This window comes from Ranitomeya imitator, chromosome 2, assembly GCF_032444005.1.
Source record: "Ranitomeya imitator isolate aRanImi1 chromosome 2, aRanImi1.pri, whole genome shotgun sequence".
NCBI classification, from domain to species: Eukaryota; Metazoa; Chordata; class Amphibia; order Anura; family Dendrobatidae; genus Ranitomeya; species Ranitomeya imitator.
This window is the reverse complement of record NC_091283.1, coordinates 278,128,872-278,148,158: the sequence shown is the minus strand read 5'-3', so window position 1 is coordinate 278,148,158 and position 19,287 is coordinate 278,128,872.

Here is a 19,287-nt window from a genome sequence, read left to right as displayed (position 1 = left end):
AATATTGTGCAGTTTCACCTGTCTTTCACTAGGGGGACTTGTCAGGGAGTCACAAAAACATTGAACTTTAGGAAGGCAAAGTTTGAACAGCTTAGAGATGCCCTTAATCTGGTAGACTGGGACAATATCCTCAGAAATGAGAATACAGATAATAAATGGGAAATGTTTAAGAACATCCTAAATAGGCAGTGTAAGCGGTTTATACCTTGTGGGTATATTCCAGATTCTCACTGCCCTAACAGTAAAGAATCCTCTTCTATGTTGGTGGAAAAACCTTCTCTCCTCCAGACGCAAAGAATGCCCCCTTGTGCCCGTCACCTTCCTTGGTATAAACAGATCCTCAGCGAGATATTTGTATTGTCCCCTTATATACTTATACATGGTTATTAGATCGCCCCTCAGTCGTCTTTTTTCTAGACTAAATAATCCTAATTTCGCTAATCTATCTGGGTATTGTAGTTCTCCCATCACCTTTATTAATTTTGTTGCCCTCCTTTGTACTCTCTCTAGTTCCATTATATCCTTCCTGAGCACCGGTGCCCAAAACTGGACACAGTACTCCATGTGCGGTCTAACTAGGGATTTGTACAGAGGCAGTATAATGCTCTCATCATGTGTATCCAGACCTCTTTTAATGCACCCCATGATCCTGTTTGCCTTGGCAGCTGCTGCCTGGCACTGGCTGCTCCAGGTAAGTTTATCATTAACTAGGATCCCCAAGTCCTTCTCCCTGTCAGATTTACCCAGTGGTTTCCCATTCAGTGTGTAATGGTGACATTGATTCCTTCTTCCCATGTGTATAACCTTACATTTATCATTGTTAAACCTCATCTGCCACCTTTCAGCCCAAGTTTCCAACTTATCCAGATCCATCTGTAGCAGAATACTATCTTCTCTTGTATTAACTGCTTTACATAGTTTTGTATCATCTGCAAATATCGAACTAACGGCACGGAGGTACAACCTTTGCGTCCCAGAGCTTCCAGCAAAACAAATAGACAAGCTGGACAGAAAAAATAGCAACAAATAGCAAAGAAGCACTTAGCTATGCAGAGCAGCAGGCCACAGGAATGATCCAGAGAAACACAAGTCCAACACTGGAACATTGACAGGAAGCATGAATCAAAGCATTAGGTGGGGTTAAGTAGAGAAGCACCTAATGACCTCACCAGATCACCTGAGGGAGGAAACTCAGAAGCAGCAGTACCAGTTTCCTCCACAAACGGAAGCTCCCAGAGAGAATCAGCCGAAGTACCACTTGTGACCACAGGAGGGAGCTCTGCCACAGAATTCACAACAGTACCCCCCCCCCATGAGGAGGGGTCACCGAACCCTCACCAGAGCCCCCAGGCCGACCAGGATGAGCCACATGAAAGGCACGAACAAGATCGGGAGCATGGACATCAGAGGCAAAAACCCAGGAATTATCCTCCTGAGCATAACCCTTCCATTTAACCAGATACTGGAGTTTCCGTCTTGAAACACGAGAATCCAAAATCTTCTCCACAATATACTCCAATTCCCCCTCCACCAAAACCGGGGCAGGAGGGTCAACAGATGGAACCATAGGTGCCACGTATCTCCGCAACAATGACCTATGGAAGACGATATGTATGAAAAAAGAATCTGGGAGGGTCAGACGAAAAGACACAGGATTAATAACCTCAGAAATCCTATAAGGACCAATGAAACGAGGTTTAAACTTCGGAGAGGAAACCTTCATAGGAATATGACGAGAAGATAACCAAACCAGATCCCCAACACGAAGTCGGGGACCCACACGGCGTCTGCGATTAGCGAAACGTTGAGCCTTCTCCTGGGACAAGGTCAAATTGTCCACTACATGAGTCCAAATCTGCTGCAACCTGTCCACCACAGTATCCACACCAGGACAGTCCGAAGACTCAACCTGTCCTGAAGAGAAACGAGGATGGAACCCAGAATTGCAGAAAAATGGCGAAACCAAGGTAGCCAAGCTGGCCCGATTATTAAGGGCGAACTCAGCCAAAGGCAAAAAGGACACCCAGTCATCCTGATCGGCAGAAACAAAGCATCTCAGATAGGTTTCCAAGGTCTGATTGGTTCGTTCGGTCTGGCCATTAGTCTGAGGATGAAAAGCCGAGGAAAAAGACAAGTCAATGCCCATCCTACCACAAAAGGCTCGCCAAAACCTCGAAACAAACTGGGAACCTCTGTCAGAAACGATATTCTCTGGAATGCCATGAACCACATGCTGGAAGAACAATGGCACCAAATCAGAGGAGGAAGGCAACTTGGACAAGGGTACCAGATGGACCATCTTAGAAAAGCGATCACAGACCACCCAAATGACTGACATCTTTTGAGAGACGGGAAGATCTGAAATAAAATCCATAGAGATATGTGTCCAAGGTCTCTTCGGGACCGGCAAGGGCAAAAGCAACCCACTGGCACGAGAACAGCAGGGCTTAGCCTGAGCACAAATCCCACAGGACTGCACAAAAGTACGCACATCCCGCGACAGAGATGGCCACCAAAAGGATCTAGCCACTAACTCTCTGGTACCAAAGATTCCAGGATGACCAGCCAACACCGAACAATGAACCTCAGAGATCACTTTATTTGTCCACCTATCCGGGACAAACAGTTTCTCCGCTGGACAACGATCAGGTTTATTAGCCTGAAATTTTTCCAGCACCCGCCGCAAATCAGGGGAGATGGCAGACACAATTACTCCTTCCTTGAGGATACCCGCCGGCTCAGATAAACCCGGAGAGTCGGGCACAAAACTCCTAGACAGAGCATCCGCCTTCACATTTTTAGAGCCCGGAAGGTACGAAATCACAAAGTCAAAACGGGCGAAAAACAGCGACCAACGAGCCTGTCTAGGATTCAAACGCTTAGCAGACTCGAGATAAGTAAAGTTCTTATGATCAGTCAATACCAGCACGCGATGCTTAGCTCCTTCAAGCCAATGACGCCACTCCTCGAATGCCCACTTCATGGCCAGCAACTCTCGGTTGCCGACATCATAATTCCGCTCAGCAGGCGAAAACTTCCTGGAAAAAAAAGCGCATGGTTTCATCACTGAACAATCAGAACCTCTCTGCGACAAAACAGCCCCTGCTCCAATCTCAGAAGCATCAACCTCGACCTGGAACGGAAGAGAAACATCTGGTTGACACAACACAGGGACAGAAGAAAAACGACGCTTCAACTCTTGAAAAGCTTCCACAGCAGCAGAAGACCAATTGACCAAATCAGCACCCTTCTTGGTCAAATCCGTCAACGGTTTGGCAATACTAGAAAAATTGCAGATGAAGCGACAATAAAAATTAGCAAAGCCCAGGAACTTTTGCAGACTTTTCAGAGATGTCGGCTGAGTCCAATCATGGATGGCTTGGACCTTAACAGGATCCATCTCGATAGTAGAAGGGGAAAAGATGAACCCCAAAAATGAAACCTTCTGCACACCAAAGAGACACTTTGATCCCTTCACAAACAAAGAATTAGCACGCAGGACCTGAAAAACCGTTCTGACCTGTTTCACATGAGACTCCCAATCATCCGAGAAGATCAAAATGTCATCCAAGTACACAATCAGGAATTTATCCAGGTACTCTCGGAAGATGTCATGCATAAAGGACTGAAACACTGATGGAGCATTGGCAAGTCCGAATGGCATCACTAGATACTCAAAATGACCCTCGGGCGTATTAAATGCAGTTTTCCATTCATCGCCTCGCCTGATTCGCACCAGATTATACGCACCACGAAGATCAATCTTGGTGAACCAACTAGCCCCCTTAATCCGAGCAAACAAATCAGATAACAAAGGCAAGGGGTACTGAAATTTAACAGTGATCTTATTAAGAAGGCGATAATCTATACAAGGTCTCAGCGAACCATCCTTTTTGGCTACAAAAAAGAACCCTGCTCCTAATGGCGACGATGACGGGCGAATATGCCCCTTCTCCAGGGATTCCTTCACATAACTGCGCATAGCGGTGTGCTCAGGCACGGATAAATTAAACAGTCAACCTTTTGGGAATTTACCACCAGGAATCAAATTGATAGCACAATCACAATCCCTATGCGGAGGTAGGGCATCGGACTTGGGCTCATCAAATACATCCCGGTAATCAGACAAGAACTCTGGAACCTCAGAAGGGGTGGATGACGAAATTGACAAAAATGGAACATCACCATGTACCCCCTGACAACCCCAGCTGGACACCGACATGGATTTCCAATCCAATACTGGATTATGGGCTTGTAGCCATGGCAACCCCAACACGACCACATCATGCAGATTATGCAACACCAGAAAGCGAATAACCTCCTGATGTGCAGGAGCCATGCACATGGTCAGCTGGGTCCAGTACTGAGGCTTATTCTTGGCCAAAGGCGTAGCATCAATTCCTCTCAATGGAATAGGACACTGCAAGGGCTCCAAGAAAAACCCACAACGCTTAGCATATTCCAAGTCCATCAAATTCAGAGCAGCGCCTGAATCCACAAACGCCATGACAGAATATGATGACAAAGAGCAGATCAAGGTAACGGACAGAAGAAATTTTGACTGTACCGTACCAATGGTGGCAGACCTAGCGAACCGCTTAGTGCGCTTAGGACAATCAGAGATAGCATGAGTGGAATCACCACAGTAGAAACACAGCCCATTCAGACGTCTGTGTTCTTGCCGTTCAACTCTGGTCAAAGTCCTATCGCACTGCATAGGCTCAGGTTTAAGCTCAGGTAATACCGCCAAATGGTGCACAGATTTACGCTCACGCAAGCGTCGACCGATCTGAATAGCCAAAGACATAGACTCATTCAAACCAGCAGGCATAGGAAATCCCACCATGACATCCTTAAGGGCTTCAGAGAGACCCTTTCTGAACATAGCTGCCAGCGCAGATTCATTCCATTGAGTGAGCACTGACCATTTTCTAAATATCTGGCAATATACCTCTATCTCATCCTGACCCTGACAAAGAGCCAGCAAATTCTTTTCTGCCTGATCCACTGAATTAGGCTCATCGTACAGCAATCCGAGCGCCAGGAAAAACGCATTGATATTACTTAATGCAGGATCTCCTGGCGCAAGAGAAAATGCCCAGTCCTGAGGGTCGCCGCGCAAAAAAGAAATAATAATCAAAACCTGTTGAACTGGATCACCAGAGGAACGAGGTTTCAAGGCCAGAAATAACTTACAATTATTTTTGAAACTCAGAAACTTAGTTCTATCTCCAAAAAACAAATCAGGAATAGGAATTCTTGGTTCTAACATAGATTTCTGATCAATAGTGTCTTGAATCTTTTGTACTCTTGCTGAGAGCTGATCCACAAATGAAGACAGACTTCTAATGTCCATCGCTACACCTGTGTACTGAACCACCCAAATGTCTAGGGGGAAAAAAAGTCAAAACACAATGCCAAGAAAAAAAAAAGGTCTCAGAACTTCTTTTTTCCCTCTATTGAGAATCATTAGTACTTTTGGCTTCCTGTACTGTTATGAAAGGCAATTCAGTATCACAATGGACATGGAGGTCAGAGCACACACAGTGATCTGACAATAACCCAAAATAACAGAACGAGCTCTGGGACGTGGGAACTCTGCAGACCGCAATCCCTGATCCTCTCCAAACACAACTAGAGGCAACCGTGGATTGCGCCTAACGCTCCCTATGCAACTCAGCACAGCCTGAGAAACTAACTAGCCTGAAGATAGAAAAATAAGCCTACCTTGCCTCAGAGAAATACCCCAAAGGAAAAGGCAGCCCCCCACATGTAATGACTGTGAGTAAGATGAAAGGACAAACGTAGGGATGAAATAGATTCAGCAAAGTGAGGCCCGATATTCTAGACAGAACGAGGATAGGAAAGATAACTTTGCGGTCTACACAAAACCCTAAAGAAAACCACGCAAAGGGGCAAAAAGACCCTCCGTACCGAACTAACGGCACGGAGGTACACCCTTTGCGTCCCAGAGCTTCCAGCAAAACAAATAGACAAGCTGGACAGAAAAAATAGCAACAAATAGCAAAGAAGCACTTAGCTATGCAGAGCAGCAGGCCACAGGAATGATCCAGAAAAACACAAGTCCAACACTGGAACATTGACAGGAAGCATGAATCAAAGCATTAGGTGGGGTTAAGTAGAGAAGCACCTAACGACCTCACCAGATCACCTGAGGGAGGAAACTCAGAAGCAGCAGTACCAGTTTCCTCCACAAACGGAAACTCCCAGAGAGAATCAGCCGAAGTACCACTTGTGACCACAGGAGGGAGCTCTGCCACAGAATTCACAACAGTCCTCACTGTCACACTCCATGCACTTAATTGTAGTTTTACAGTCTTTAGCAAGGTGTTCAGTAGAAGCACAACATCTGTAGCATACCCCGAACTTCTTTAGAAGCTCCTTGCGTTCTTGGAGCGGTTTCTTCCTGAAGCCGATGCACTTTTTTAAGGGATGTGGCTTCTTGTGGATGGGACATTCACGATTTGGGTTCTCTATCTTTTCACCCTTGTTACTCTTACCTGGGGCTGATGTTGGTAAGGGAAGAATATCCGTCTTCTTCACTGACACTGGACCCCTGCGGTTTCTGTCATTCGAGCGTGCGCTGACGTATTTAGAAGGAGGTGAAGCTGGGCCACTGGATTCTTCGTAGGAAAAGCTTGGGTCGTTCTTACGCTCTGCCACGTCTTTTATAAACTCACAGAAGTAGGAGAATGGAGGAAATGACACTTGATGGTCTTTCTTGTATTTTGACCCTAGTGTAGTCCACTTTTCTTGTACATTGTACGGTAGCTTGGAGATAATGGGATTTAATCCACGAGCAGTGTCCAGATAGCTGAGGCCAGGTAGGTGGGTGTCTGCCTTGGCCAGCTGGAGCTCTAACAGCAAGTCACTGAGCTCTAGGAACCTTGAACTGTCTTTGCTTGATATCTTTGGAGAACTCTGTAGTCGCTTGAACAGTGCATCCTCTATGGCTTCTGGACTGCCAAAGTTTTTCTCTAGTCTTTCCCATGCAGCCATGAGACCAGCCGTTGGATCACTGATATGTACAGACCTGAGTCTCTTGACACGCTCTGTGGATTGTGGTCCTAGCCATCTGATTAGCAGGTCCAGCTCTTTGGCAGCAGTGATGCCGAGGTCACTAGTTACGGTTCTAAAGGCATTTTTCCAACCTCTGTAATTTTCAAGTTGGTCGTCAAACCTTGTGAGACCGGTTTTAGTAAGTTCACGGCGAATCATGTACCTTGCGAAGTCGGACATGTCTGTTCTTTCTGACTTAGGATGCACAAATGTAGGCTGAGCAGTGTTGTACATAGGGGTGGAGACGTCCTGGCCTTGAAATGTGGGTAAGTATGGAGTGGCATATGCATTTAGTCCAGCAACCGGTTTGGTGGGTATAGTCTCTGCTACATGCGGAGCTGGCACTGCGCGGTTGTCGAGAGTATAATGACCTGCCGGCATATTGTGTTACGTGTAGATATTAGCCTGTGGAGTTTGGTGAGATGCGGCGTCTTGGCGCATACTAGAATACGAAGGAAGTTCAAGTTTGGGAGCATTGTACTGACCTTGAATGCAGGGTTCTGTAAGTGGATCGGCATCCTGGTGCCCTGGAGAAGCATGAACGCCATCAGGAGTGTTAGTAATGATCTGCGGTTCGCCATTTTGGCTTAGCACGTAGTCTCTTGTGCGTTCAATAGGGTCTTCTGCCTCCACTTCACACAAACTGATGCTGTCTCTTTGACTCCCACTGATAGCTCACTCCAGGATCCTTAACTCTGCCATGGCTGTCGCGTGCTCACATTCCTTCTCCAAAGCTTCCTTGCGTGCTGCATCCGCATCCATTTCTGCTCTCTTTTGTGCTGTGGCTGCATCCATTTCTGCTCTCCTTTGCGCAAAGGCAACTTGTATCTTAGACGTTTCTGCCTTAGCACGTGCTCTTATAAGCTGCTCGCTGAGAGTGGAATATTTTTATGAACTTGACCTAGATGAGCGTTTTGAGTGCTTGGACGATTTGGGTGAGCGAGTTGATGCATCTGGTGTCCGTGCAATTTTAGCCTCTATCTTGGTTTTAATGTCACGTACGGTGCACCAGTCTCTTTCAGAATTGAGCTGCTGGAAACTTTGCAATTCGTTTAAGGTTTCTGGCATATTCAGTATTTTCAGGAGAATAATGTATTGGTCAGTCTTCTCCATATACATTTGGTATGCTGTGCATAATTGTTCTAGGACTCCCTCAAGTGGTAACTCATGAGAAGCAGGCCTTGATGCAGTGTCTATGTGATTCAGCACTTTCTCCCACAGTGAAGACACATCACTATATACGACACATTTTGCAGTCTCTAAATTCTCCATGACTTTCCATGTAGGTTTGACTGTACGTTTTCCCCTTTCACTAGCTGGTGGATGGGGATCTGGGTCTCTTTCCTGTGTTTGTAAGTCTGGTAGGGACATTGTATTCCTTGCTTCAGACATGATTTGATTGCAGGCAGGAAGAGAGGATGATGAGGGTTATACTTCTCCCTGTTTATCTGCAGTGTGTGCTTCTATGCACGCTGGGGTCTGGCTGGGAACTGGGTTACTATCTATCTGGGAAATGTCCTTTTCCACTGAGGTTCAGCACAGACCTTGAGTTACTGTCTCTGAAGGCAGGATATTCCTTTATACTATTCTGACTCATGGATATGTAGAACGTAGTGGTGCCTGGATAGATCTTTCTTTTTAGGCGCTTCGTATTCACCTGTACTCACGTTCATACCGATTAATCAGACAGCTTAACTCAGCCACGATCTCATGTAAGAAGACTCCAGGAAAAGAGGGCTGCTTTAACTGAAATTCTTGTATTATGATGAAAGTAGCAGGTAAAAAGGAATATTCAACAGAGGACATGTAGTAGGATGCATACAGATGGAGGAATGATGGCAAAATGGAGAATAAGGGCGAGAACAAACATACATCACAGACTACAGTGAGAGAGTTGGGACAAAATACAGGGAAAGGCAAACTTCTGCCTAGAAAGAAGGATCGAACACAAGCTATGCAAATATTAAATGATTTCCCAAGTCGTGAGACATGACAGTGTGGGGTCAGGAGGGGTTTACCGTGTGGATGTAGCAGAGCCGTTTGTGTACGAGGTGTACAGAGCAGAGCCGTGTGTGTACAAGGTGTACATTTGCGATGTCTCTTTATTAATCTACTAGCTGAAGAGCCCGGTGTTGCCTGGGCATAGTAAATATCTGTGGTTAGTTATAGCAGCTCACTTCTCTTATTTTCCCATCACGCCTCTCATTTTCCCCCTCACATATCTCATTTTCTCCCTCACTCCTCTCATTCCCCCTAACACTTGTCATTTCGACCTCACATCTGTCATTTTCCGATCACTCCACTATTTTCCCTCACTCCTCTCATTTTGTACTCACACCTTTTCATTTTCACCTCACACCCCTCATTTTCACCTCACACCCCTCATTTTCACCTCAGTATATACATGTTTGTCATCTCCTGTAAATAGTATATACCTGCTGTATGTCATCTGTATAATGTATATACCTATGTGTCATCTCCTCCTTTATATAGTATATACCTGTATGACACTACCCGGAAACAGCTGGCGTGCTGGGACCAGGCTGGGTAAGAGGGAGTACCCGTGCCAAAGATACTGCTGGGAAACAGCTGGCGGTGCTGGAACCCAGGGTAAATACTAAAAACAGAGTGTAGCCAGAGGCCTAATTGGAGCAAGTTTAAAATCAGTAGTAGTGTGAATGTGGACAGAGCAGAAGAAATTGCCAGACCCACAGCAGGGGATCAGCTGACGTTACTGAACCCCAATAACACTGGAGCATGTGTTGACTGTGCAGACGGCACTTCTGAGCAGCAACAGGCGGTTTTGGAGCCCAGGGATTACAGTTCAGGTGGTAGAAACATGAACACAACTGGAGACCTGGATACTGTTGCCAACAAATTATTTAATCTGGAAGAGGACTGGCAAATTCCTGCGAGATCCAGGCCTTGTTCATTTTCAGAAAAGTAAGCCGGTCAACGTTATCGGAGGATAGTCGCATGTGACGGTCTGTTAGTACACCACCTGTGGCACTAAAGACGCATTCCGATAATACACTAGCAGCAGGGCAAGCCAGCACCTCCAATGCATACTGGCTAAGCTCTGGCCATGTATCCAGCTTAGAGACCCAAAACTTGAAGGGGGAAGAGCCATCTGGGAGTACACTGAGAGGGCAAGACATGTACTCTGTCACTATCTGACGGAAACGTTGCCTCCTGCTGACTGGAGCCGTCTGTGATGGTGTAGACATTTGTGGCGGGGACACAAAACTTTGCCACATTTTGGTCATACTGGTCTTGCCTTGTGCTGAGGCGCTGCTTCTGCTCCCTCTTTGTGCAGAGCTTCCTCCACGGCCTCGACGCACTGAGCTGCTTTGTAAAGCACTAGCAGCACTGCTCTCGGGTGCAATGGAGAACATGGTGGAATGCACCAGTGTGTCTTGGTACTCCTGCATTTTATGCTCCCGATTCAACGGTGTTATGAGGCTTTGTAAGTTCTCCCAGTAGCGAGGATCTAGGAGGGTGGACACTCAATTATCAGCCGTGTTGAGAATGTGGGCGATGCGGCGGTCGTTTCTCAGGCACTGCAGCATGAAATCAACCATGTGCTGCAGACTGCCAACTGGCCAAGAAACGCTGTCCCCTGCTTGAGGCGTCATCTCTGCCTGCTCTGCATCACCCCACCCTCGCTCTACATACTGACTACTAGAGCATTGTGCACCTCACTCCTCTGGACAGATGTCTTCATCCTCCATTGACTCCTCCTCATCCTCCTCACAAAGTGTCTCCTGCCTAGGCCTTTGTGAGGAACCATGTTGCGGAGACTGTCCAGAAGCAGATGGCATTTGTGACTCCTCATCCTCCACCTCTTCCAAAACCTCCTCCCTTAGTGCTTGCAGTGTTTTTTCAAGCAGGCAGATAAGGGGGATTGTCATGCTGACTAGTGCATCATCAGCACTCACCATCCGCGTGGAATCATCAAAGGCATGCAAAACGTGGTAGATGTCCTTCATAGAGGCCCACTCAGTGGTGGTGAAGTGTGAATGGCGCGCAGTGCGACTTGTTTGCGCATGATGCAGCTGGTACTCCATTAATGCTGCCTGTTGCTCACACAACCTCTCCAACATATGTAACGTTGAATTCCACCTGGTGGGTAGGGAAGGCTGAATCGGCGCTGCAGAGCTGCAATGCGCGATCTTGCCATGCTGGAATGCCGCAAGTGAGCACACTCTATGCGGACCTTGTGCAGCAGTGCATCAAGATCTGGATAGTACCTCAAAAAACTCTGCACGACCAAATTGAGCGATGTGAGTGAGGTTGCCTAGGCCCAGAGCTGCCACCAGATTTCGGCCATTGTCACACACTACCATGCCTGGCTGGAGATTCGCTGGCACAAACCACACGTCGCTCTGTGCCTGATGGCATTCCAGAGCTCCTGCGCTGTGTGGGTTCGATTCCCCAAATAAATTAATTTCAATACGGCCTGTTGACGTTTGGCCATGGCTGTGCTCATATCGGTTGTAACAGGTAAGCGTTCACGGATCCATGTGGAGGTAGACCGTGACAGCTCCTGCAGCGCTGATTCAGAGGAACTGGAGTATGAAGAGTGAATGTGTACAGACTGGATTCCTGCAATCCTTGGAGTTGGCAGAACACGTACAGCGCCACTCTCAAGATCTGTACCCAGCTTCACAACATTTACTCAATGGGCAGTGAGGGAAAGGTATCGTCCCTGTCCATGCTAACTGGTCCACGCATCGGTGGTCAGGTGGATCTTGCTACTGACAGCGTTTAATAGCGCATGTTTAATTTTTCCCACCACATGCTGTTGCAGGGCAGGGACGGCCTGCCTGCTGAAATAAAAGCGGCTGGGCACGTTGTATTGTGGCACTGCCAATGCCATGAAGTTACGGAAGGTGTCAGTCTCCACCAGCCTGAATGATAGCATTTCAAGGGACAGTAGTTTTGCAATGCCAGCATTCAGAGCCTGTGTTCTGGGGTGGTTTGCCGAGTATGGGCGCCTTTTCTCCCATGCCTGTGCTACCAATGGCTGTAGACTGGCCTGGGAGTGTGAGGATGACAGGGAACGTGGTACTATGGGTGTAATGACACTGTGTCTCTGTGCAACAGTGCCAGAGGTTCTTCCATGACAATTGTTCTGCCCATTCTAGCGAAGGTCAGGGCTTCGTATCTAGCTTTAAAATGGTTTAATACCATAGTTTTGGGTTTGCTGTGTTATAGCACCACCCAGTGGTGGTTAAATTTACTACCTGTGTTTTTCAGTAATTATTAGAGTGTTGCATTCTGGGATTCACCAAGGTATCATGGGAAGGGGAAACTCCATTTTCTCTCTGTGTATTTCCCTGGACACACGTGTTAATCTGCTGTGTTGAACTACCTCACTTACTTCCCATTCCGGTTAAGTTTATCCGGTAAGACTATTATCCCTGTTCTTGCTATGTAATGTTGTACAGAGTGTGATTAACTGTATAGCAGCCAGTACACAGGAAATGTGATTTCAGTTACCTGCTGTATGTAGCTATTATAGAAGTTGCATCATCCTGTATGCTTTCCCTGTTAGTTGCAGTCATGTTATTATTTGCCCAATACTTACTCAAATCATTTGTATTCTTATAGTTTTACCGCGCTCATGTTTACCAATAAACAAGTTAGACTACAGAGAACAGTCTGCTTATTTGGAAGACAGAAGTAGTTTAAGCCGTATGTCGGATCACACACCGTATCAACGTGTATGAAGACAGAACAACAATCCTGTGAGGAAGCCGAATCAGCTGACTGTGAGCTGGAGGAAGAGGCTACAACACGAGCTGAAGAGGTGGTAGGTGGCGCTGTAGGTTGGCCTAGGTCTTCAGTGTGTCTTTGTAACTCCACCACGGGCTTGGTCTGCACATGTTTCCACATATTTGTGGTATTGAGGTTGCTGACACTTTTCCCTCTTTTCACTTTCTGATTACACAGCTTGCATTTGACAAAGCAAATGTCATCTGCAACTGAGTCAAAAAAGGACCAGGCACTGCAAGTCTTGGGAGCGCCTGTTTTGGGTTCTGGAAGATGCGTGCTCTTAATGGATGCCGAAGTGGAGGCTACAAGCAACCAAGTCTGCCCCCTCCCTCGCCCTCCTTTTTGGGCCATTCGGGGAATCTCTTCCTCAGAGCTGCTCCCACCACCTTCCTGTACCTCACGCCATGATGGGTCAAGGACCTCATCATCTACAGTACCCTCTTCAAACAACTGCTTCTCCTGGGTAGTCTCAACAGCACAATACACACCAGAAAGTGGCACCTGAGTCTCATCATCAGATGCGTACTGAGGTGTGCTGACCATAGGCACTGGCCCACCCGCCTCTTCAGATTCAGAGAGACAAAGCGGTTGCGCATCTCTGTATACTGCCTCTTCTTCAAATTCTAGAATGCTGCTTGGCTGGCCCCCTCTTTCCAAGCCAAGAGATTCAGAGAACAGAAGTAGAGATGGCTCCTGTCCAGGGCTTTCTGACTGCCTGGGCAATTTGGCAGGCGGAGAAGAGACAGATGGGTGCTCTTCAGTGCTCAGGACCTGAGAGGATCTGGAACTAATTGAAGTCGATGCGTTAGCTGCCATCCATCCGACAACGGTAAAACTGGGGGATGCCGAGTCACTGGTGCCCGCAGCAGGCACAGAATCCCCACGTCCTCTCCCTGCAGAAACTCAACGCCCACGACCACGTGCCTTGCTCCCTGCCTTCTTCATCTTGGTAGACTGATAAAGATAGGCAGAAAAGTACTAAGGGCTTAGTGTGCTTATTCCTGAATAGCTGCTAACAGGTATAAGAAACACTAACTTTGTAAAGTGTGCACTAGACTTTAATATGAGCTAATGTGGCCTACACAACTGTAAAGTGGAGTGTTTGGTGAACTTTATTAACTTTTTTTTCACAAAAAGACACTGGATGTGCCCAAAGTTATAAAACAGATAGCATCACAAACTTTTTGTAGCTATTACAATGCAGGAAGGTAACCTACAATGCAATAGATGAGGCTGCAAAAAATATACTAATACTAATCTGGCTGGGGCTGCAGGGCACAAGGCTGCAGAAAGGCTCCTCTATCTACTCCTATATAGTTTTTTGCAAGCTATGTAGCTGGATACGGATGGAACCACACCAATAGGAGAAAGCAGGAAAAATGAGCAGCACTAATGCAAAAAAGGACAATGTATGAGGCAGTGACGCACGCTGAGCGGACTACACCGGAGGTGGCTGCAGAACACACTACAGCGTGAGCTGCACTCACACACAGAGACCTCGCAGACAGCTGTGAACAGTGCAGAGAACTGTGCATTAGCGCTGCAAGGCTGCAGAAAGGCTCCTCTATCTACTCCTATATAGTGTTTGCAACCAATCTAGCTGGATACGGATGGAACCACACTAATAGGAGAAATCAGGAAAAATACCGGATTACTTACAGGTAATGCTCTTTTATAGAGCCCACGAGAGCACCCACTAGAGAGAGGGGATCCGCCCCTAGGAACAGGAAACCTACAGAGAGATAAAAGGGGTGGCCTCCCCTCACTCCTCAGTTGTATTACAGAGAATAGGAGGAACAGCCGCCAGGCTTTAGTTAATAGGCTCAGAAATATGTACACATTTACAACCTTACACTATACACAAGTAGGTAGGAAGATCTCCTGGGATCTATGAAACCTAGTGGCTACCTTAGGAAGATAGGATGGGTCCGTTTTTAAAATTATTCTGTCAGATGTTACAGATAAAAATGGAGGATCTATTGATAAGGCATGAAGATCGCTCACTCTCCTAGCAGATACCAATGCTACTAACAACACCGTCTTTAATGAAATATTTTTCAATGAGCCTGTATGAAGAGGCTCGAAAGGGCTCTGTGTCAATGCATCTAGGACCAAAGTTAGATCCCATTGAGGGACTTGAGGTATACGGATTGGTTTTGACCGTTCACATGCAGATATAAAACGGGATATCCACCTATTGCCTGCAACATCATAATTGAAGAGGGCTCCTAGATCTGAAATCTGAACCTTTAGAGTGCTTACAGAGAGACCTAACTCAAGACCCTTCTACAGAAACTCTAATATTGAAAATATAGGGGGCGTGCCCTGGACGGCCATGTGAGCGGACGCTGAGTAAAGAGCTCCCGCAGCCACAAGCATAATTATCCTGAACAGACATTGCTGGCTGCCATAAATCTAGTCTTATCTGGAAGCTGAATCACCCGAGCGTGAAGGAGAGCTGTGGAGACACCTGGAGAGGCTCGCAATGACACAGAGGAGGCGGGGCAGGAGAGACTGGAGGGCCCCAAGATGGCGCTGAGGCCAGAGCACAAGCTGAGAAGGAGAATGCTGCCTGTCAGAAGCGCATGGAAGCTGCAGCAAAACTTCAAAGGTCTGCCCGGGTGCTTGGTGCGGAAGAGGCACAACAGGCTATGGAGGAGAGATCTGAAGGAGAGGAAGAGGAGAAAACTAATGATAGCGTGAGGGGGGCACAGAAGGGGGAAGAAGAAAGTAGCATGACTGCAGCAGGAGAGGGATACTCTTGCTATTCTCTGGCTCATGATACTTTATCCAGAATAGATATGGCGCTCGGAAACAATATGTTTGATTCTATGGTGGGAGAAGTGAGATACTTGCCATGGGCGATCTCTGATCATAATCCGATACAGCGGGAGGTGGAGGAGTTTTTTTAAATTAACGAGGGCAGCTTGGACATACCCACTATATGGGAGATGATGAAGACATATTTGAGAGGTTTGCTGTTCAGGGACATCAGTAGATGTAAGCGGCGATCAAAACAGGCGGAGAATGCCGCAAGGGAATGCCGCAAGGGAAAGGCTGAGAATTGCTGAAGATGAGATGGCCACACTGGGTACCCCTGAGCCTGGGAAACGGTTAAGAGAAGCCCAGAATAATATGGATAAACTTCTGGAGAGGGCAGGGAGGAAGAGAGAGTTCCAACGACTAGCCTTTTACCAGGAAGGGGAGGTAGTGGGACATATGCTCTCGCTGGTGGCGTCGGCCCAGAGGGGTACACCATTCGTTCATTCACTAGAGCCTGTTAACGGTATAAAAGTGTCGGAGACCTCTGAGATCTTAAGGGTCTTTACGGACTTCTACGCGGATCTATACTCCCCTGGTGTGGACCCATCGGGGACTAACAACGTGGCATTTCTAGAAGGTATTGTCCTACCTAGACTGAGTGAGGAGGATAGGGAAAGTTTGGAGGGACCTATCACGGACGAAGAACTAAGTCGAGCTTTAAGAGCCATGGCAAGAGGTAAGACCCCAGGAGTAGATGGATTGCAGGCTGAAATTTATAAGGAAATGGAGGAGGTGTTGCTACCCAGATTACGAGTAGTTTTGGAGGAGGCTAGGAATAAGGGGATTCTCCCAGCCTCTATGAGGGAGGCCATAATAGTTGTAATCCCGAAGAAAGATAAAGATTTACGACTGCCTGAATCATATCGCCCAATTTCTTTGCTCACAACGGATGTTAAACTTCTGGCTAGGGTGTTGGCGGCCCGATTATCAGGTGTTATTTCTGGATTGATTCATCCAGATCAATCTGGCTTTATGCCATGCAGGTCCACGGCAGTCAATCTTAGAAGGCTTTTTTTGAAGTTACAATTGGGGGCTGATAATGGTGGGCATAGAGTTATTGCTTCTTTAGATGCCCATAAGGCATTTGACAGTGTGGAATGGGGATACTTGTGGCAGGTATTGCAATTCTTTGGCTTCGGCCCACAATTTGTGTCCTGGGTTCAGCTATTGTACGCGCAACCATCAGCTAGGGTGAGAGTGAATGGGGAGCTTTCTAACATGATAGGGATACATAGAGGGACAAGACAGGGGTGCCCGCTCTCCTCTCTTTTGTTTGCTTTAGCCGTGGAGCCGCTGGCCGCCAAGATCCGACAGTCCGCTGAGGTCTCTGGGTTTAAATATGGATTGATAGAGGAAAAGATTGCACTTTATGTGGATGATATAGTGCTGTTCTTGAGTGATGCACATGATTCATTGAGTAATGCAATTCGGCTCATCGAGGGATTTGGTGCTTTGTCGGGGCTTAAAATAAATTGGAATAAGTCAACTCTGTTTATGGTGGATGATGCAGAGGGTGAGTTGGGAGATTCTATGGACGGGGGTAGACTTAAAGTAGCAGATCAATTCAAATATTTGGGGATACTAATCTCTTTGCCGATCACAAATTACTTACATATGAATCTTACACCGGTGCTGGGAACTCTTAAGGCAAAGGTAGGAGCTTGGGCTAAGTTGCATTTATCTGTTTTAGGCCGAAATAATCTCATTAAGATGATTCTGATGCCTAAGATACTGTATGTTCTCCATAACTCACCTATCTGGATACCACATGTAAAATTCAAATTGATTAACTCTTTATTTAGAGGCCTGGTGTGGGGGAGGCAACACCCGCGAATTAGATTGGAGACGCTTCAACGCCCTAAGGAAACGGGAGGCTTGGCTTTACCTAACCCTGAAATATATTTCTTGGCGGCCCAATGTCAGCAGTCAAAGGGCTGGGAACATGAGTCATCTACCAATGTAGCACAACTTTTGATAGAAAGGGTGGTGAAGAGAAGTCCGGCGGTACAGTGTCTGGAAGATGGATCCCTAGGGATACTGCGGAAGAAATACCCAACATTATTTCTGATATATAAAGTATGGGGGAGAGTTAAACAAATTCACGGGGTTACTTGTCTTACCAGGTTTTCTCCGCTGTGGTTTAATAATAATCTACCGGAGGTTTTGGCGATGGGACAAATACCAGAATGGCAAGCCAGGGGGATCCGGGATGCCTGTCAGATTTTAGAGCAACGGGAATTGAAATCCTTTTCCCAGCTACAGTCGGAATATAGTCTTAAGGCATCTGGGGGGTTCCAATATGCACAAGTACGGCATGCGTTTGTGGCCCATAATGAGGGGGATTGTTTCCAAATTCAAAACATAGTAACATAGTAACATAGTTAGTAAGGCCGAAAAAAGACATTTGTCCATCCAGTTCAGCCTATATTCCATCATAATAAATACCCAGATCTACGTCCTTCTACAGAACCTAATAATTGTATGATACAATATTGTTCTGCTCCAGGAAGACATCCAGGCCTCTCTTGAACCCCTCGACTGAGTTCGCCATCACCACCTCCTCAGGCAAGCAATTCCAGATTCTCACTGCCCTAACAGTAAAGAATCCTCTTCTATGTTGGTGGAAAAACCTTCTCTCCTCCAGACGCAAAGAATGCCCCCTTGTGCCCGTCACCTTCCTTGGTATAAACAGATCCTCAGCGAGATATTTGTATTGTCCCCTTATATACTTATACATGGTTATTAGATCGCCCCTCAGTCGTCTTTTTTCTAGACTAAATAATCCTAATTTCGCTAATCTATCTGGGTATTGTAGTTCTCCCATCCCCTTTATTAATTTTGTTGCCCTCCTTTGTACTCTCTCTAGTTCCATTATATCCTTCCTGAGCACCGGTGCCCAAAACTGGACACAGTACTCCATGTGCGGTCTAACTAGGGATTTGTACAGAGGCAGTATAATGCTCTCATCATGTGTATCCAGACCTCTTTTAATGCACCCCATGATCCTGTTTGCCTTGGCAGCTGCTGCCTGGCACTGGCTGCTCCAGGTAAGTTTATCATTAACTAGGATCCCCAAGTCCTTCTCCCTGTCAGATTTACCCAGTGGTTTCCCGTTCAGTGTGTAATGGTGATATTGATTCCCTCTTCCCATGTGTATAACCTTACATTTATCATTGTTAAACCTCATCTGCCACCTTTCAGCCCAAGTTTCCAACTTATCCAGATCCATCTGTAGCAGAATACTATCTTCTCTTGTATTAACTGCTTTACATAGTTTTGTATCATCTGCAAATATCGATATTTTACTGTGTAAACCTTCTACCAGATCATTAATGAATATGTTGAAGAGAACAGGTCCCAATACTGACCCCTGCGGTACCCCACTGGTCACAGCGACCCAGTTAGAGACTATACCATTTATAACCACCCTCTGCTTTCTATCACTAAGCCAGTTACTAACCCATTTACACACATTTTCCCCCAGACCAAGCATTCTCATTTTGTGTACCAACCTCTTGTGCGGCACGGTATCAAACGCTTTGGAAAAATCGAGATATACCACGTCCAATGACTCACCGTGGTCCAGTCTATAGCTTACCTCTTCAT